General features: G+C 42.9%; 1 long non-coding RNA gene across 1 annotated transcript; it reads left to right on the top strand.

Annotated features, from left to right (window-relative positions):
• The first annotated feature begins 2,822 nt into the window (after window positions 1-2,822).
• LOC133816793 (uncharacterized) lies at window positions 2,823-3,621 on the top strand. Its single transcript, XR_009885470.1, has 3 exons — window positions 2,823-3,146; window positions 3,237-3,473; window positions 3,557-3,621. It is a non-coding gene; the product is annotated as an uncharacterized LOC133816793 (long non-coding RNA).
• The last annotated feature ends 18,005 nt before the right edge of the window (window positions 3,622-21,626 follow it).

Here is a 21,626-nt window from a genome sequence, read left to right as displayed (position 1 = left end):
GATGAATTAACTCCAAAACTAGATAAGAGACGAACATATTTACCTCCTGCAGCTTACACTCTTACTAAAGAGGAAAGAATGGAAATTTGCAGATGTTTGTTTAATATAAAAGTTCCAGACGGATATTCCTCAAATATAAGGTCATTGGTAGACATGAAAAGTTGTATTCTGACTGGCATGAAATCTCACAATTGTCATATTCTAATGCAACATTTGCTACCAGTGGCCATTCGATCTGTGTTGCCTAGGAGAGTTTGAGATGTAATCACAAGGTTATGCTTGTTTTTCAAGTCACTGTGTTGTAAGGTGATTGATCCGCTAAAGTTACCTAAGTTAAGAGATGAAATTGTTGAGGTATTGTGTGAGTTTGAGAAATATTTCCCGCCGACATTTTTTGATATAATGATCCATTTAACAGTTCACTTGGTTAGAGAACTAAGATATTGTGGTCCAGTTTATTTAAGATAGATGTATCCATTTGAGCGATATATGAAGATTCTTAAGGGGTATGTTAGGAATAGAAGTCGGCCGGAAGGATGCATCGTCGAATGCTATATTGCAGAAGAGGCAGTTGAATTTTGTTCTGAATACATGACTGGTGTACAGAATATTGGGTTAAATGATGTTGAAAATGTTGAGATTCAGAGTCGTCGTGGTAGCGTTGTATGCACAGTAAGTCGAGATCTTCTAGATGAAGCGCGCCGTCTTGTGTTGCAGAATATAAATGAAATTCAACCTTATATCGAGTGAGTTATATTCATATAATACATTAAGTTTAAGTTGTGTAATTTCGTATATTCAATTGTTTAACAGCATATTTATAATTGAAGGGAACATTTTAATTGGATAAAGACCAAATTTCCATCCAAGTCAAGGAACTCAAAATGGTTACAAGACGAACATTATCGAACTTTTAGTAGTTGGATAGAACAAAAGGTATATTGTGTTCATTATTGAAAGTTGTCATTAATTAGTACTTAATTACAAGATGACATTTTTGGTTGTTTTTGGTATGTTGATTTGATAGGTTGTGTCAGAATTACAAAACACATCAAATAAGGTTTCAAACATTGTTAAGTGGATTTCTCGAGGACCTTCGGTTAATGTCATCAAGTTTTCATCATACATGATTAACGGTACTCTATTTAACACTAGGGAGCGCGATAACAACAGAAACACACAAAACAGTGGTGTTAGCCTTGTTGCTAAAACTGTGCAAGTCTCTAGTGCAAAAGATAAAAATCCAGTTGAATGTGATATGACTTTTTATGGAGTAGTTAATGAAATTTGGGAGTTAGATTATATCACAACTCGAGTACCTGTTTTCTTTTGTGATTGGGTGAAAAGTGGTAGCGGCATAATATATGAAGATTTTGGTTTCACATTAGTTAATCTAAATCGAATTGGGCACAAATCTGATCGATTTATATTAGCTTCACAACCAATGGTCAATTGTTCTTCCAGCGCAAACAAGAGAATGGAACATTAAAGATGGTGATTTACATGATATACCTCTCGAAGAAGAACTTGTCACATTCACCGCAATAGAAGATAATGACGAAGTTGATGATGATTGTATTTGTTTCCGTGAAAACGGTGAAGGATTATGGGTTGATGATAATGGGTCTTGAGGTACCATTTAATAGGTTTCATATGTTTATGATATGTGAAATTCTTAGTTTCATCTTTTGGTTTCGTCAATTTGTTTCATCTTTTGATTATGAGTGTCCAAAATTGTTATAATAATGATATTTATGTTTCACAAATGGAGGCTGATCCTTTTGGTGGTAGTTCTGATGAGGGGGAGCAATGCCCTCATTCTCAGTCAGTGGAACAAGAAAATAAATCTGTGAGAGGACGTACATGGATGTCTAAAAACACCAAAAAAAGGAGTGAAGGACATCTTACTCCTGTTGAATACAATGAGTATGGTCAACTAGTGGGTGAATCTAGAAGTAATGTTTCATCACAGCTTGGATCATTTGTTCGAGCAACTGTGTCCATCAACATTAACAGTTGGAAAGATGTTAGTGTGGTGGATAAAAATAAAATATGAGACACAATGAAGGTATATTTTTATTAATTATATTTCATTTAATGTTTTTAAAATATATATTGTTTTGATAATATGCTTCTTATTACTTTCAAACTTGCAGAAAACTTATGATTTGGACCCCAAACAAAAGCAACAGATGTTGAAGGATGCGGGAAAGTACTTCCGAAATTGGAAGACTAATCTTACAAGGGTACACGTTTACGGCGCTTTGAAAAAATACCCAAATGAGTTCCCGCCAGCTTTGCCATTTGGATTTGAGAATGTCATAACTCCGGATGAATGGTTAAAGTTTGTGAACTCAAGATTAACTCCTGAGTGGCAAAGAAAGAGAGAGGAGATGCAAAATTATCGAGCACTGAATAAATACAATCACAACCTCTCTAGAGGAGGCTATGTGCGTATTGAAGAGATGTTAATGGAACAAAGTGGGAAAAGTCTGACTGAACTTGATAGGACAGACTTATGGAGCATGGGTCGTCGGAATGCAAAAGGAGAGCTCATTGGAGAGGCCTCTGAGATTCAAAAAAATATTGTAAGTGCTCATATTTAATAATGTTAATATATCAAATTATTAGCTTATATATATATATAACTTTGTGTGAATATTGTTTCACAGGATCATTACCGGCAACTCCAAGCTGAGGGTAAATGGGCACCTGATGATGTGCTGACGAGGGCGTTGGGCACTCTTGAGCCTCGAGGACGTGTTAGGGCTGGAGGACACGGTGTGTCCCGCTCAGTATACTGGAATACTCCAACACCTACCTCAACGAAAAATAAATCAAAAGCCTCTTCTTTGAATGACGACATTAGAAAGGAATTTGAAGAAAGATTTCGAAAACAAGAAGAAGAGCATCGTCAACAAGCACAACGCCTAGAAGAGCGCCTTCAGTAACAAGATGAGCTCTTGAGAAAATTATTGGCCCAACAGAGCGGGTCAAGATCTAACGTTGGAGTTCCACCAGCGCCATCATCATACTATGTGCCCGACCCACCAGTGCCACCAGCGCAGGCGTCCTACTATACTCCAGACCCAGTAGTGCCTCAAGCAGAACACCACATTATTGCACTACAACCGCTTTTGCAAGAGGTAATTAAACTTTCTTGAATATTCTGAAACCAAATAAATTTCTTTACTGCTTCAACATGATTATTTGTATATAATATGTTTCTTACGCAGGGCCGAGCATGCCAATTAGCAATTGGTTCGGTTCCAAACATTGTTGCATCAGGTACACTCATTGAAAGAGAGGCAGGCAACAACTTCCAAGTTATGATTACGAGTGTTCTTAAGCCAACCTGTCATCTCCCTTTTGCATATCCTGATTTGGACATGTACATAGTTGCTCAGGCCATTGGGACGCCAATAGCGTGGCCTAAGGATTTTGTCATTATATCTGAAGATGTAACTCATGAGGTGATGCCATATTTTTACATAATTATCTTTACAATTCTATATTTGTTTGCAATTTTTTTAATTGTTGATATAATTGTATACAGACTCCCTCTACAAGTAGGACCAAATCACAACGACCAAGAGCTCCATTAACACAACAACCTCGAGAGAGAAGACGACAACAAACTCCTCCAACACAATTGGCCCACACTCCATTGGAACGATTACAAAATATCGTATCTCATTGGGATGATGGCGAGTGTGTCAATCTAGGCATAGAGTCTGAAGTTTTTGATCAGGATATGTCTCACTGTTATATATTTAAGGATGATATACTTCAGTTTGCTCGAAAGGAGAAGATTGGACAAGCAGTAGTCGTCAGCTACATGAGGTATATATCTCACAAATAAGTTTGTTCATTTAATTTCTAATTTTATTTATTCATTCATATAACAATTTTTCATATTTTTGTATTAGGTTCATTTACAGATATGTGGTACAACAAGGTCGCCAAAATAAGTTTTTATTTGTCAATCCTAATATCGTCGCCACTCAAGGGAGTTCATTCGACGATCGTGTTCAGAATCTGTTCAGACGTTGCAATGACGTAAAATCAAAAGAACAAGTTATGCTTGTCCCTTGGAACCATGGGTAAGTTTAAAAAGTTGTCATTTTTCCGACCCATATCAATAATTTCTTTGTTTAACATTTGAGCTATAATTTTTTTGTTTTTCTTATACAGTGAACATTGGATGTTGCTTATTTTGGCACCATATGCATATCATGTTTATTGTTGTGATCTGGTGAATTCAGAGCTAAATAACCGTGAGGAGATTGTATCAGTGATCGTCAGCGCTTTCAATCTTTTTTTCTCTATGAATCTTCCTGATGTCGAGATCCCTGATACTCTACGCATTAAGCAACCTCGGGTAAGTAACTTCAGCAGACATTTTTGAACATTTATAATAATTAAGTAGAATAATATGTATGCATTTTTTAAAAAGTTTCAATTTAATAATAAATTACTCATATTTTTAAATAATTAGTGTCCACACCAACCGGACAATGTGGCATGTGGATACTACTTAATGAGGATGTTGAAGGATTTGATTGAACATGCGAGTCCCGGGCATTACTTGAGAACGATATTATTAATTAAAATTTACAAATTTTTTTAACAATAAATGTAATCAAATAATTAATTAATATATTTTACTTTATATTTCTTGCAGCTAACAAGCACATCATATACAAAGGCACAAATTGATGAGTTGCGACAAGAATGGGCGACATATATGTTGCCGATAATCCAAAGTTACCAACCTCGTTGATAGGTTTTTTTTTTAATTTTTTTACCTTTGTTCATTTTGAATATGTCTAACAAATATTGTATTTCTTGTATATGTCTAACAAATATATTTTTTTTCTTTCAATTTAATTGATTATTAAATCAAATTAAATTTAGATTAAAATCATTTCAATTTAAATTAAAATAATTTCAATTTAATTAATTATTAAATCAAATTTAAATAATATTAATTATAAATTTATTTAATTGTTTTTTAAATCTGGAAGACTTTCAATGTCTCCCATTGAGAGAGGTGGGAGACTTCCCACATCTCCCAGTGGGAGAGGTTGAAAGTCAAACATTGACTTTCAACCTCTCCCATTGGGAGACATGGGAAGTGACTCACCTCTCCCAATGGGAGACGTGGGATTCCCAGGGACTTCCCACGTCTCCCATTGGGAGAGGTGAGTCACTTCCCATGTCTCCCAATGGGAGAGGTTGAAGGTCAACGTTTGACTTTCCACCTCTCCCAACGGGAGACGTGGGAAGTGACTTACCTCTCCCAATGGGAGACGTGGGATATATACCTACAATGACCCCAGCAACAACGTCTCCCCAATTGGGAGACATTGTAGACTTTCAATGTCTCCCAAATAAAGTCATAAAACCCCTATATTGTTGTAGTGATTGCTTTTCAGGGATAAGTTCTTAAACACTATAACAATCTAGTTGTTTGATCTTGAGTTATTACAGATTTTACAACAAACATTGTTAGCAATATCATCTATACATTAACTTCTTTATGTTTGTATCTCTTGGAGAAATCACAATGACTGTTCTAAACTAGCAAATATGTAAAAAAAAAATAGTTAAGGACTGAACATTAAACTCCAACTTCATTGGGTGCTCTAAATATTTAGCTATAATACTGTTGACGCCGTTTTTCGTCAAACAGTGAAAGAAGAGCACGTAAACAATGAATGACAATGGCTAAATGAAATAAAACAAATCAAACACGCTATTTTTACGTGGTTCAGCAGTTAAATCTGCCTAGTCCACGAGTCTCTGTTATTAATCTCAAGATTGTCTCTGAAAATTCTTAAGCATGAATTCTTCAGAGCTTTCTCTCAAGGATCAGAATTTTGGTCCATTACAATGGTGCATGGCTTCTCTATTTATAGAGAAGGATGCAGAATACTATCCCACATATTTTGGGTAGTTACTCTTTTGTGAATAAAATAAATGGCTTTAAATGCCTATAATCAGATATAAAAGGAAACGCCCCTGAAGACCAGGAAACGCATAACTGACCTAATAATATCCCACGATTCTTGGGGATTTACATTAATAAATGAGGATTACATCTCATATTTATAATACTTGTAGATATTCAAGGTGGTTATCGCGTATCTCTAAGGCTTTAGCATCCCAGGTCTCACGTCATTGTGCGAGCTAATGACATCTCCCGAGATCACGTGTCTTTCGAGATCGTACGTACATCGAGCTCGAGACCCCCGATCCGAAGTCGTCCCCGAGGATGAGTGTGTTCTCGGAGCTACCCTTCAAGATCGAGATGGTTCGAGGTCACCATATTCGAGGTCATATATCGTACTTTGCAGGCTCGATATACAATCCGGGAACATACTCTAATTCTTACGAGACCATTCGTTGCGAATCCATCTTTCGAGGTCACAGTTACCATGGCTCGAAATCTGGGTATAACATCTTGCCCCCTCAAAAGTATTTATTCGAATCCTAAGAGAAGGAAACTTTTGAACTACTTTCTTTGAGAATTGTACCGTCATACACTCTTGAAAATGGACACGCGTCAGCCGGGTATTGCTCACTTTAGGTACTTGAGTACCTTGGAAACACGCCCACGATCGTCCGTCTGACAACTTTTCGGCGCCTTCTTGTCATTGATCCCCATCCGTTCGATCTAGTGAGGATTTCATTCGACGCTCCTAATTAATTCCTTTTCCCCGCCTATATATACAAGACCCCACTCTTCATCTTCTTCACTTTTATCTTCATTCGCCATAAGCAAGAAAAGAAAAACAAGCCCAGAGACCTCTTTGCAAAGTTCCTGTTCCGTGCATGTTTTCTCGACCAAAGAAGCAAAGGAATCCTGGTCTGTTCGAGTCAGTGAGTTCTTTCCTGCAACCTCTTCTTCAATCAACAATCTCTCTGCAATCGCCATTACTGTGTAAGTATGCCGTTTTTGTTTTCCATTTAAAATGTTCTTGCTGTGTGTGCTAGTTTACGTTCTTAGCGTGATACGATAGGAGGTTTTGAACCGATAGGCTTTTATGCTTTCTAGATTTTTCATTCTGGATGTTCGTCTCTGGTTTATACCCAGTTTTGACGTTTGAGTGTGGTTCCCATTTTCTGGGTTTTGAAACTCTTAGGCAGCGTTTCTTGTACATTAAGTTTTCGGATAAAAACATGGGCTTTGACAAATGCACGAAACCCAAAAACGCTTTTCCTGGCTAACCGCCACTCTTCTTTCCCTTGAATTTCGGGATTTTCAAAAAATTATCCACACTCATTTTCTTTTTCGTGGAATACACGCCCCTGACTCTTCAATAAGGGTCTTAGTATTTAGTCTCGTTCCTAAATCTCCGAGCTCATTCCATCGAGCTCGTGACTCTTGCATGCATGGCCCTCACTATTTTTTCTTTCTCGCTAGATGTCACAGAATCTGGAAAGACGGTGGGGGTCATTGCTGGCAGTCCCTTACGAGCCGAAATCTCCGAGCCCGGAATCGCTCTTTGCCCGGAACCAACGTCGGATAAGAGAATACGAGCTTGTACACGAACAAGAAGACATTCGAGCTCACTACCGCCGCCAGATAGACGAAGTCATCGAGGGGAAGAGAAGAGTTCTTCGGGAGGCCATCTATCTGGAGCCCAATTCAGGACCTAGGCCTATTCCCCTCGACCCTGCGCTAAAAGTCACTGTTGCGTATCACCCAGGGGAACTCCAGTTTTCATTAATGGGGGAACCTTCCACCTCTCAACCGAGGAGAGAGATGTTCGAGGCCGAGCTTTACTGGAGCACGGTTACCACAACCAGTCAAATATCTGAAATCCTGGCTTTCCATGGCCTTAGCTTGTCAGGCACCTTGAAGTGTCGACCTCCGACTGGTCAAGAACGGAGCTGCTTCGCCCCTGGCGGCCGTGACGCCACAGTGAAATATGCGGCATGGAGCCAAGAACATATGAGGGCAGGAGCATTGCTGCCCTTGAAGTCTTTTTTCAAAGGCTTTATTGATTTTGTTGGGTTGGCTCCGTTCCAACTCAACACCAATTCGTACAGGGTGCTGTCTGCCCTGAGGTCCTTGTACCACGAGCTGGGGTGGGAAGGACCTTCACCTCAAGAGATTTTATATCTCTTCTGTTTAAAAAGTAACCCCTCCCGAGCTCGGGGAGGGGATGGCTTTTACTACCTCTCGAGCTACCCCAAGGAGACGAAGATTTTTGGGGACCTTCCCAACCACCCGCCTGATTTCAAGAGAGCCTTCTTTTGGACAGATGGTCTGTCCCCGTCTCGGCATTATTCGTTCAGGCGGATTCGTAAGTATTCTCGTTACTTTCATTCCTGAGCTCGAGACTTTAGTTCTTAAATCCATATTTAGTTGAAATGTGCCTCGCTTTTCAGCTAACTTTAAGCGTCCCACCCCTACTGAAGCGATGACGAGGCACAGAGAAGCCTTGCTCCGACTCCCTCATGGCAGGAGATCTCTCTCGTACCTATTACACGAGGACAAGCTCCGAGCTTGCGGGTTGTTGGGAGAGGGCCAGTCAACCTCTGACCGGTCCAGTAAAAAAATATGAATGCTGGGAGGAAGTGCCACTGCCCACAGGCGCCCTTCCTCCGAGGAGAGAAAGGAGACCACCACTCCCAGTTCGCCTGAGGAGTCCGCGATCGGGGAATGAGGCCAATGACGAAGCCTCGAGCTCGGATTCAGATGGAGGTAAAACCCTTCCTACTTCGCGAATGTGGTCCCCCACTTTACTAAAACACAGGCCCAATAGGCTAGTCTCGTGCCCACAGGATAGATACCACTTCTACATATGGAGTTGGGTAGATGACTGTGTCCATATGTTTGACAGTGGGCTCGGGAAATACGATACCATGTACACCACGGACGAGGTGTGGAATGGGATAGCTGTGCAGTACGGGACCAATGATTATAGGGACCTCTCGAGGTTATCACCTACTTATAGGGAAGGCACTCCCCCCGCCTCCTCTGAAGACGGGGGAATTTCTTGGTCCCCAAGTTCGAGCTCGGGGGAGAGTCCCAGTTAGGTTTTTTCTTTACCTGGTTTCCATCTCTTCTCAAACTTATTATTATTGTCTAACCCATTGTCACTGTGCAGGTGCCATGAATCCCGACCTCGACGCTGTGCTTTTTAGCGATGGGGGAGCTGGCGCCCAGAGGAACAAACGTCCGAGGATACCAGGGAGGTCCGACCGACCGTCCAAGGTATCCCGACGTCGCGAGACGACTCCCACGGCCCAGACCACTGCAAACACCTCCAAGGAACCGACTGTCCAGGTTGATGGGCCTGGCTCGACCGCACCCATCTCGCTGTCTGCCACCAAAACACAACTAGCAGTTGTTCGGCCCCCGAAGAAACCTTCTACCTCCAAGGCTCAGCTGAAACGGCCCGAACCCATACTGAGGAGTACGTACTTGATGGCGCCGCTGGGACAGAAGGGGCTGTACTCAGCTCGGATGTCCTTTCTCGAGTGGGTCAGAGCTTTTCTGGCTTCGGCACGACCACTGGGATCACGTGCGCAAGGCCTCGGACTGCAATACTCTTTATGATAAGAGTATCGAACTCACCACCGCGGTAGCCTTCCCAACTCTATTTTAAGTATTTATGCCTCAGTTCGTAATTCTGATTCGTTCTTTGTGTTTCAGGCCCTTGTCGTTTTAGCACAGCTCAACTATAAACTGACCAACAAGGTGCAAATGAGTATGTCCCTGGCCCAGAAATCGAGGGATCTCAAGCTTAAGATGGCTGACGAGCTCAAAGACTCGAAGTCTGAACTTGAAAAAATGAAGACCCGTCTCGAGGAGCTGGAAAAATCGAATGCCGAGCTCGAGAAGGCCAATGCCAAGCTCGAAGAGGAGAAATCTGTCACCTTCGACTTCATGGAGAGCGAGAAGGCCCGCCTCCTGGACGAGTATAAGGAGCAGAAGGAGAAAGCGGTCGACCAAGCCATCTACAAACTTTGGGCTGACAATGCCGACCTCGATACCAGCTTCCTGGGTCCTCTCGAGGTCACATACGTTGAGCGGTGGAATGCCTGTCTTGAGGCAAGTGCCGCTGCTCGAGAGGCGGCTCAGAAGGATAGTCATGCTATTCGTCCTGAGGGGTCCGGTGCTACTCATGCTGAGAAGGCCAAGGAGACTCCTCTTCCTTGAATCTGACATCGGGGAGATCAGTTATCGGGGCTGCGTCCCCTTATTTCTGTAACTATTTTAACATATGCCCACGGAGCTGATACAATTTCTTTTACCATTCTTTTATATGCTTTACATTTCTTGGCTCGAAATATTTTTTGCATATTCTTATATTGATGAACCGGTTATGTTTATTTATTCATACAAACATAGTTTGGATTTAAGCTCGAAATTCGATGCATTCATGCATAGTTTATTCGAATTATCCGCTTCCGACCTCGTTACTTATCAAGGTCGGATATTACTTTAACCATGAACTCAAAAGTACTTATATGGTATGTAATGTGAATGATCTGGTTATATCTTTTTTTTGTTTAGTCACTTTTCCTCATCCTCAGTTTTTGTTCCGAGGTTAAGAGTTCGAAACTATTTTTCTTTAAGATATCCCAGCCTCGATCTCGACTTGTCTCGTTATAGGTTTAGGCTCCTACTTATCATCGATCAATTTTTTGGCTGGTTTGTTCCAGACCTGTTAAGTTTGCACATCTGGTTAACTCCAAACGTTTTAGGTTTTTGGTAGTTCGGTTTTCTCCGAACTATCTAAGCTCGCGTATTTGGTTATATCCAAATACTTCATATGTTTTTGATAACTCGGTTATCTAGGCTCGCGTACTTGGTTATCTCCAAATACTTTTATCTTTTTGATAAGTCGGTTATGTCCGAACTATCGAAGCTCGCGTACTTGGTTGTATCCAAATACTTTATCTATATATTTTTTTTATTTTTTAATCGAATGGTATATATACCAATGATGCCCCCTTAATATCCTATGAGTGTGACCATAGGTTATTAAATTAAGAGAGGTTGCAAAAATAAAAAGAAATTACATATGGAACAAAATAGACCTTTTATTTGATGAAATTCAAAAACAAACAAACTAGTACAGATAGAAAGTCATGGTTACAGGCAACACTTTTCCTACACTATTGATAGTAAGGTCTAAGGTGTTCGCCATTCCATGCTTGTGGTATCAGGCTCCCATCTAATCTCGCAAGTTTGTATACGCCAGGTCGGATGACTGACTCTATCTGGTATGGTCCTTCCCAGTTCGGCCTGAGCACTCCAGCTGCTGGATCTCGGGTTGCTAAGAATACGCGTCTCAAAATCAGGTCTCCCACTCCGAACTTTCGATCTCGAACCCTCTTATTGAAATATCTTGTGGTTCGTTGCTGGTAAGCAGCATTTCTCAGCTGAGCCTCTTCTCTTTTTTCTTCGATCAAGTCTAGGGTTTCTTCGAGCTGAGTATGATTTGAATCCTGATCGTAAATTTGAGTTCGGATCGTCGGGATTTCGACCTCGATGGGCAACATTGCCTCGCAGCCGTACGCTAGAGAGAACGGGGTATGTCCTGTTGATGTCCGAGCTGTAGTCCTATATCCCCAAAGGACTTGAGGCAATTCCTCGGGCCATCGTCCTTTTGCCTCCTCCAACTTTTTCTTTAGAGAACTCTTGAGAGTTTTGTTAACGGCTTCGACCTGACCATTCGCTTGAGGGTGAGCCACTGATGAAAAACTCTTTATTATGCCGTTCTTTTCACAAAAGTTGGTGAATAAGTCACAATCGAACTGGGTTCCGTTATCGGATACAATCTTTCTCGGTACTCCGTATCGGCATACGATGTTCTTTACCACGAAATCAAGGATCTTTTTCGAAGTTATAGTTGCCAATGGTTCAGCCTCCATCCATTTCGTGAAGTAATCAACGGCGACTACAGCATATTTCACTCCGCCTTTTCCAGTTGGGAGAGAGCCTATGAGGTCGATGCCCCATACTGCGAAAGGCCATGGGGATGACAACATGGTCAGTTCGGATGGTGGAGCTTGGGGTATCGTGGCGAATCTCTGGCATTTGTCGCATTTCTTCACATACTAGAAAAGAATCTGTTTTAATGGTTGGCCAGAAATATCCTTGGCGTATGATCTTCTTTGACAGGCTATGCCCCCCGGTGTGGTCTCCGCAGAACCCTTCATGAATTTCTTCAATGATCTTCTTTGCCTCGGGAGGAGTTACACATCTAAGCAGCGGCATGGAATACCCTCTTCTGTATAGCTTTCCGTCCAGAATGGTGTAACAAGGAAGTTGATACATCAACTTTCGAGCTTGATTCCGATCTTTTGGAAGAATTCCATTTTCGAGATAGTCAACTATTGGACTCATCCAGGTCGGCTCTGTTTCAATCATACACACATCTTCCTCGTCTGGCTCAGTAATGCTGGGTGCTGATAGGTGTTCTACGGGTACAACATTCAGCTCTTCATTTTCGGCGGAAGTGGCGAGTCGAGCTAAGGCATCTGCATTTGAGTTTTGTTCTCGGGGAACCTGTTCGATTGCATAAAACTCGAAATACTCCAATGCGGATTTTGCCTTCTCCAGATAAGCTGCCATTCTTGTGCCACGAGCCTGGTACTCTCCAAAGATTTGATTAACCACGAGCTGGGAGTCGCTGTAGCAATGTATAGCTTTGGCCTTGAGCTCTTTTGCTATTCGTAGTCCCGCGAGTAGAGCCTCGTACTCAGCTTCATTATTAGATGCTTTAAAGCCAAATCTTAAAGCAGAGTGAAATTTGCTCCCTGCAGGAGTGATCAGAATTACTCCTGCCCCGGCTCCATTTTCATTTGACGAGCCGTCGACGTAAAGTTTCCACAGCTCGTGGGCCGTGGTTATTACCTCGTCGTCGGCTATACCAGTGCACTCCACTATGAAGTCTGCCAAGGCTTGTGCCTTAATGGTCGTTCTTGGATGGTAAGTGATCTCGAACTGTCCGAGCTCGACAGCCCATTTAAGAAGTCGACCGGACGCCTCTGGTTTAGACAGGACTTGCCTAAGTGGTTGATCTGTCAGTACATGGATGGGATGTGCCTGAAAGTAGGGGCGGAGCTTGCGAGATGAGTGGATTAAGCTGAGGGCGAGTTTCTCCATCAATGGATATCTTGATTCTGCCCCCAGTAATCTCTTACTGATGTAATAGACGGGTTTCTGCACCCTCTCTTCCTCTCGAACGAGCACTGCGCTTATCGCGTGTTCGGTGGTTGAGAGGTATAGGTACAATACTTCTCCCGTTTCGGGTTTTGACAGGATGGGTGGTTCAGCGAGGTGTCTTTTGAGCTCCTGAAAGGCTAGCTCGCACTCTTCTGTCCATTCAAATTTCTTACTTCCTTTTAATAAGTTGAAGAATGGAAGGCCACGATCCGTTGACTTCGAGATGAATCTGCTCAGGGCGGCCATCCTGCCAGTCAAGCTTTGGACATCTTTATGCTTCCGAGGTGAAGGCATATCAATCAGGGCCTTTATTTTGTCGGGATTAGCCTCGATTCCACGAGAGTTGACAATGAAACCCAGAAATTTTCCCGAAGATACCCCAAAAGTGCACTTCTGAGGATTTAACTTCATGTTGTACTTTCTGAGCACGCCAAAGCACTCTTCGAGGTCATCAACATGGTTCTTGTTAAGTTGAGACTTTACAAGCATGTCATCAACATAAACTTCCATGTTGTTCCTTATTTGTTCTGAAAACATCATGTTTACGAGCCGCTGATACGTAGCTCCAGCGTTCTTGAGTCCAAACGGCATAACATTATAACAGTATAGCCCTTTATCTGTAATGAAGCTTGTATGTTCTTGGTCGGGGGCATGCATGGGAATCTGGTTATATCCAGAATATGCATCCATGAATGACATCAAGCCATGCCCCGCCGTGGCATCCACGAGCTGATCAATTCTCGGCAGCGGAAAACAGTCTTTTGGGCAAGCCTTGTTGAGGTCCGAGTAGTCAATACAGGTTCTCCACGTCCCATTGGGCTTTGGGACCAACACTGGATTGGCTACCCAGTCAGGGTAAAAGGCATCCCTAATGAAATGGTTTGCTTTTAATCTGTCAACTTCCTCCTTTAATGCTTTCTTTCTGTCCTCGTCCAGTTGTCTTCGCTTTTGTTGCTTCGGAGGAAAGCTTTTGTCTATGTTTAATGCGTGGCTCGCAACATTCGGGCTTATCCCCACCATGTCTGAGTGTGACCATGCGAAGACATCCTGGTTTTTCTTCAGAAAGCAAATTAATTGCTATTTTGCTTCGTCTTGGAGGTGTTTCCCGACCTTCACCTTCTTTGAGGGATCAGCCTCGTCGAGCTGAATTTCTTCGAGCTCTTCCAATGGTTCGAGGTCAACTTTATCCTCAATCCTTGGATCGATTTCCTCGTCAATTTCTAAAACCGTTCCATCTTTATTTTGTATGATAACGAGTGCTTGAGCGCTCGTTTGTTTCTTTCCCCTCAAATAAATGCTATAGCATTCTCTTCCTGCCAATTGATCTCCTTTTAATGTCCCGACCCCGCTTGGGGTTGGGAACTTAAGGGCCAGGTGCCTCACAGATGACACTGCCCCCAGCCCGACCAGGGCGGGTCTTCCGAGCAATACATTGTAGGCAGACGGTAAATCTACCACCACGAACTCCATTATCTTGGTTACCGAGACTGGATAGTCTCCCAAGGTCACAGGGAGTTCAATGGATCCCATACAGGCAGTCCCTTCTCCTGAAAAGCCGTACAAAGTTGTTGCACAAGCCTTCAGGTCGCGAAGGGAGAGTCCCATTTTCTCTAGTGTTGCCTTATAAAGAATGTTGACTGAGCTCCCATTGTCTATGAGAACTCGGCGGACTCTCTTGTTGGCAAGATGAAGAGTAATAACCAATGGATCATGATGAGGGAACTGAACATGGGAAGCATCCTCCTCAGTGAAGGTTATCGGTTGCGTTTCAACCCTTTGGCTTTTTGGTGCCCTAGGTTCGGGTTCATAAGGAGACCCGTCCCTTGTCTTCAGCTCGTTCACGTATCACTTTTGAGAGTTTCTACCCCCTCCTGCGAGGTGAGGCCCTCCCGAGATGGTTATTACGTCCTCTCCATCTATCGGCGGGGGCCTGTCTTTTTCCCGAGATCGGGAGTTATTATTTTGTGCCGTCGAAGGCGCGACTACTCTCTGGCTCGCAGTAGTCTGTCCAGTACTCTGGTTTTTGACATACTGCCGGAAGTAACCTCTCGAGATCAACCCTTCGATCTCGTCTTTCAGCTGCCGACACTCATCAGTTGTGTGTCTGGTGTCTCTGTGGAACCGGCAATACTTACTGGAATCCCTCTTGGATTTTTGGTTTCTCATTGGGTCCGGACGCCTGAAGGGGACCTGGTTTTCATTAGCCAGGTATATGTTTTCCCGGGACTCATTGAGCTCGGTGTGCACTTTATACACGGAGAAATACCTATCTCCTTTCTTTTTCTTTCCTCCCTCAGCTTCGGGGTTATTTCCCTCGCTCTTTTTCCTCTTGGAGGGATTCTCCGAGGTAGGCTGTGGAGCTGCTGGGTCAGCCGAGGTTGAGGCAGAGTTGATATTTATTGTTGTAGTTTCGGACTGCGAGGTCACCTTGAGCGTTGACCTTGCCTCCTCTACATTGACAAATCTCTGTGCCCGTCTGTTAAACTCGGTTATTGACCTCACCGGTTTCCCTTGCATGTCATCCCAAAGGGCACTTCCGGGTAAAACACCAACTCGGATAGCCATCAGGTGCCCACTGTCATCTACATCTCGAGCCCGGGCAACCTCTAGATTAAATCTTGTCAGGTAGCTTTTCAGTGTTTCACCCGACTGTTGTCGGACGTTAGTCAAAGTGGATGCCTCTGGTCTGACTCCCATCATAGCTCGAAACTGCTTCTTGAAGTCTCTAGACAACTGATCCCATGAAGTTATCGAGTGTCTCTTGTACTTTTCGAACCAACTCTTGGCAGGTCCGACCAATGATGTTGGAAACAACATGCATCTGAGCTCGTAACCTACGTTACTAGCTCTCATAATAGTGTTGAATGTACTCAGATGACTGCATGGGTCGGTTTTTCCTTCAAACGCTGGGACGTGAGGAATCTGGAACCCTTGAGGAAACTGAGGGTTAGAAATATGTGGAGAAAACGACTCGAGCTCCTCGTCAGAGTCCTCATATCGACCATTCCCTCGTTCATTCTTTAAAAGCCTAAAGGCTTTTTCGAGCTGGTCGATCCTTTCTTGGACTGGGTCCTTAGGTGGTGCTGGAATTGACAGTCATTGATCATGATTCCAGGCTCGCGTCTCCGTGAGGGATCTCTACGCCCATTCAGGTGATTCCTTAGGTCCGGATTTGTCTGATCTCCCTTCCCCCTGCTCTGATTCAGATGGTTTCGCAGGTCAGGACGATTCTTGCGGCTTCCAGTATTTTTACGACCTCGGTCGTGTTTACTGACGGACCTGGTCTCTCCGGACTCGTCACTGGTGAAACTCATCGATCGGTCATTTCGCGATGGGTTCTTCCCATGCCGCCTTGTCTCCGCAGTGCGAGATCGGGACGTCTGACTTTTCTCAGATTGCGCGCCTCTCCGTTCCTGGAAAGTCTCCCGGTGTCCTTGTCTATCCCCCGTACGCCCTTGATCCTGATCTTGAACAGGTTGAGCGTTTATGCGGGGAGGTGAAGGATATCTTATGGGAGACGGAGGGAACTGTATAGGCGACGGTGGCTGCCGCCCTTGCCTCGGCCTAGAGGGTCCAGAATTTGCCCGAGATGGGTCAGTCGCGTTCGGTGCACTACCAGGAACCTGAGTCCGAGCCTCGGCAGGAGCTCGGTTATTCTCAGTTCCTGCAGGCACATCCACAGGCGGGTTAGGCGGGACCCGAGCTCGGGTACTCCTCTGGGGCCTAGGAGGAGCAGATGGCTCTGCTTGTGCTGGAGGTTGAGTCGGCCTCCTTGTGGCAGCATTTTTTCGCGGACGTCCACGGGGCCTTCGGGGAGGAACATGCACGTCCCTTGGAGGAGGGACTTGGTTTTCGCGCGGAGGCGGGGGCTGAGCCGCCTGCGCCTCTGCGGCCATCCTAGTCAACTCCTCATTCCGTTGGTTGGCCTCTGCCAACAGTTGTTTCAACTGCCGATTTTCCAGTTCTACAATAGGAACATAACGTTCAGGATTGTAGTACATATCCTCATCCCTCGGTGGAGGCAGTGGTCCCCGGGAATCGGAGGACCCACTTCTCTCCTCAGCATCCGGGTTCTCCATTGGTTGTTTTCCAGGACGCCTTGGGTAGCTTTCATCAGGGGTGTTCTGATTGTTTGTAGCCATGAATCTCTCAGGGATGAATGCTTAAGGCTCTCAATGAAAGCACCAAACTGTTGACGCCGTTTTTCGTCAAACAGTGAAAGAAGAGCACGTAAACAATGAATGACAATGGCTAAATGAAATAAAACAAATCAAACACGCTATTTTTACGTGGTTCAGCAGTTAAATCTGCCTAGTCCACGAGTCTCTGTTATTAATCTCAAGATTGTCTCTGAAAATTCTTAAGCATGAATTCTTCAGAGTTTTCTCTCAAGGATCAGAATTTCGGTCCATTACAATGGTGCATGGCTTCTCTATTTATAGAGAAGGATGCAGAATACTATCCCACATATTTTGGGTAGTTACTCTTTTGTGAATAAAATAAATGGCTTTAAATGCCTATAATCAGATATAAAAGGAAACGCCCCTGAAGACCAGGAAACGCATAACTGACCTAATAATATCCCACGATTCTTGGGGATTTACGTTAATAAATGAGGATTACATCTCATATTTATAATACTTGTAGATATTCAAGGTGGTTATCGCGTATCTCTAAGGCTTTAGCATCCCAGGTCTCACGTCATTGTGCGAGCTAATGACATCTCCCGAGATCACGTGTCTTTCAAGATCGTACGTACATCGAGCTCGAGACCCCCGATCCGAAGTCGTCCCCGAGGATGAGTGTGTTCTCGGAGCTACCCTTCGAGATCGAGATCGTTTCGAGGTCACCATATTCGAGGTCATATATCGTACTTTGCAGGCTCGATATACAATCCTGGAACATACTCTAATTCTTACGAGACCATTCGTTACGAATCCATCTTTCGAGGTCACAGTTACCATGGCTCGAAATCTGGGTATAACAAATACATAGGCTGTAACACCAATAAATTTTTCACCAAATATAGTTAAGCTTTTACAACTTCATTAAATATTTTTTATAATATTTTTTTATCTTTTTTTTTTCTTTCTCTCTCCCATTAGTTATTTTTTATTACTATTTTTTGTTTTTCAATTTTTTTCTTTCACTTTAACTAATAAATAATATTTCTAAATACAATATTTAAATGATGTAAAATAAAATATAGAGAATATGATGTATGGTACAATGTAAAAGTGTGAGTAAGATAATGTAATAGTGTAAGGTAAAATAGAAAAAATATGATTTTGATAAAGTATTTTAAGAGATAGAGTAGACCACTGATTGGGAGTACTCTTAGGCAGCTTATATTTTGTTGACATGTGACTAGTCTTGTCAAAACTGAAGCACATTTCTTGGAATTTTGGCTTATTCAAGATTCCCCCTTTAGGATCTACTTTACACTCATGGTTGTTAGATTTTTCTTCTTTGCCTTTGTGTTTTCTATTCTCTACTACATTTGTAACGCCCTGGATAACCAAGACCGTTACACTGTGTGCTTAAAATAGTGCAAGACTTGCTAATCAAGTCATTCAGACAAAGTGTAAGCTCTATACCATTATCAGAGTAGGAATAAAAAGATTTTGGTTACAAACAGGCTATTTTCATTAAAAATGACGATTTAGTACATGGAGACTCGAAACAGGGTTTAGATGTCTTAGTTACAACAAATTCTAGAAGTTACAAATAGTTCAAGCCACTCTAATGGCAAAATATACATTTTAGGTTTCCGTCCTGCACAATTTGTCGACCGTGGCGGCCGAGCAGCTGACAATGTACGCCTCGCCCCCAGAGCTCTCCAACTCATGGTTGATTCAGCCTACCCTTGCCTTTACCTGCACCACGTAGCACCCGTGAGCCAGGGCCCAGCAAGAAAGCATAAAAACATAGCAAGATTAACATCAATAATCAAATATTCCACAGTGCATAATCAGAAATTCATCAGTTCATAACACCTATCCACGTAGTGATAACAATTGTCATCCAGACAGTCAATCAACTATATTCATAGCACAATATTCACGTTCATAACTAATAGATTGTCATATCCATCAAATAACATTCAGGGTTGGCGCCCTTAGTCGCACCCTTTATTTAACACACTGTCTTCGGCTCAATAGGGCCGCCCCCAGTGTAATACTCTCTGACTCCGGCCAGCTTAACCGAGCTCAGTGATAAATAAGCTGCCTCAGCTCCCAGTGGCTGAGTCGCGCCCCAGTGCGCAAATAATGATTCCGACACCCTTAGGCCGGTAGTCGCATGTCCCATGGCGTAATAACACCATCTCATGACATGATATACAAATATTGGGAACTCTTAGTCCCATCGTGACCACATGGTTAATCACATTCACATAATAATGCATACAAACATAGGGAGCACTTAGTCCCAACCTAACCACATACTCAGGTGCAGCTTTCTTACCTGTATCCCGAGCTTCCGATGCCCCAAAGCCGCGAGCACGGCCCTCTTTCCCGAGCCTCACCAAAGACCTAGTCACAACACAAACGAAACATCCTTTATCACTAACCAATCCAAAACTACTTCCCGGAACCAATCCCACACTCTCGGAATCCCCAAGACCTTAAAACAATACCCCGGAGACATCCCCCGAACCCCCGGAGCGAAGGCCCAAAAATTGCCAAAAGTGATATCCTGAAATTGGCCTTGTGCCGCGGCACCACTTTCTTGTGCCGCGGCACCCATCAGTCAGGGACTCCATGCCGCGGCACACAAAACCCGTGCCGCGGCACGCCTTCGCAGCCCAGAATTTTGGGTTTTTCCTTCGCGTTTTCCCGAGCTTCAACCTCTCCAAATCACCCCAAACTCCATCCTAAGTCCCAAAACCAACTCTAAACCCTTAATAAACCTCACAACAACTCAAAAACATCATGCCCAAGCTCACTCACACCTTCAATCCTAAAATTCACTCTTGAATTTCATACTTAACAACTCAAACCAGAAAATTAAGAACAACTTGAACTCAAACACAAACCACACTCCAAACTCCCTAAACCTTAACAGAAACAAGCCTAATAATCACACAGAAACCTTACCTTGAGTGGTGAGTCCAACCTATAGCTTTAAACCTCCTTCCCCTTTGATTACCCAATTCTGAGTTCATACAAAACCAGCCACCAATTTGTTTCAATTCACACTTATCAACCGAAAATCAGACTTGAAACTTACACAAATTATAGACAAACCCTTACCTCTGAGTAACCTTGATTTATGCTCAATTTAGTTGCCCAGAACCATCAAAGCTCCCCTCCTAGGTCTCCCAACTTCAGCTTTCCTCCTCTTCTCTTTTCTTCTATCTTTTCCTCACATTTCAGCATAAATCAATTCCCCACCAAGTGTTATACGTGACCCCCCTTTCCTTCAGCTGAAGTAATCCAATTCCTTGCCTAATGACCACTTTACCCTTCCATCTATTTCCCATTCCAACTAAACCTCAAGGCCCTTTTTGTCATTCCTACTTCCTTACAATTCTACCACTTCCTTTAACCAATCTTGTTACTCTCTATGGTTACTAACAGCTACACAAGTTACCAAACCACCGGTTACCAATATCCCACAAGAACTAAATTACAAAATCCCCAAAATACCCCTAGGCTCCTCCCGAGCCGGGTATGAAACCCCGTTGTGACTTTTGAGTTATCTAGCTCTCTAGGACCGTCTCGGCACGTGCATCGCATTAATATCACCACACCCACGTGGTACAAATCACATCACATAATTATCACACGTATGCCCTCAACGGGCTAGAATTATCACATACCATAGTACACATAATCATGCATCTCAAATACTCAAATAGTCATATAACATGCTTAAAATCATAATCATGCGTCTTAATCATTAAATTCACGCATACTTCCCATTATGCCCTCCAGGCACGCTAATCAAGGCCCTTGAGCCTTATTAGCAAATTTGGGTCGTTACAACTATTCCCCCCTTACAAAAATTTCGTCCTCGAAATTTTATCTGTACTACATTCTACATAACTGACTCCAACCACTCTGGTCATTCCTTGACCTTACCGTTCTAGAACGTTACCTTAACTCAAGGTACAATCCTGTTCCTTAAACATTTTGCTTTCTATCTCGTAACCGAACTGGTCGCTCCCCATGGAGTAACTCCACCTTAACTACAAATTTCCTATCAATCAATGTATGAGTTTCCCAATTCTGTAAAGCGTTTCCATTTACTTTAAAAAGTGAATTTCCACGTTCCAATCTTCTAATAATCCCAATGATTCTCTGAACTATCTCCGGATCTAAGTACAACATCTCACTTATCTCATTCCAGTGAACGGATGATATACAATCTTTATTACACCCCATCTTATCAAATGCTCTTCCAACATCTGGATAACTCCCTTTTTCTC

This window comes from Humulus lupulus, chromosome 2 (genome assembly GCF_963169125.1).
Source record: "Humulus lupulus chromosome 2, drHumLupu1.1, whole genome shotgun sequence".
Taxonomy (NCBI): Eukaryota; Viridiplantae; Streptophyta; class Magnoliopsida; order Rosales; family Cannabaceae; genus Humulus; species Humulus lupulus.
Note: the sequence above shows the minus strand (reverse complement) of the source record. Positions and strands in the feature narration are given on the sequence as shown.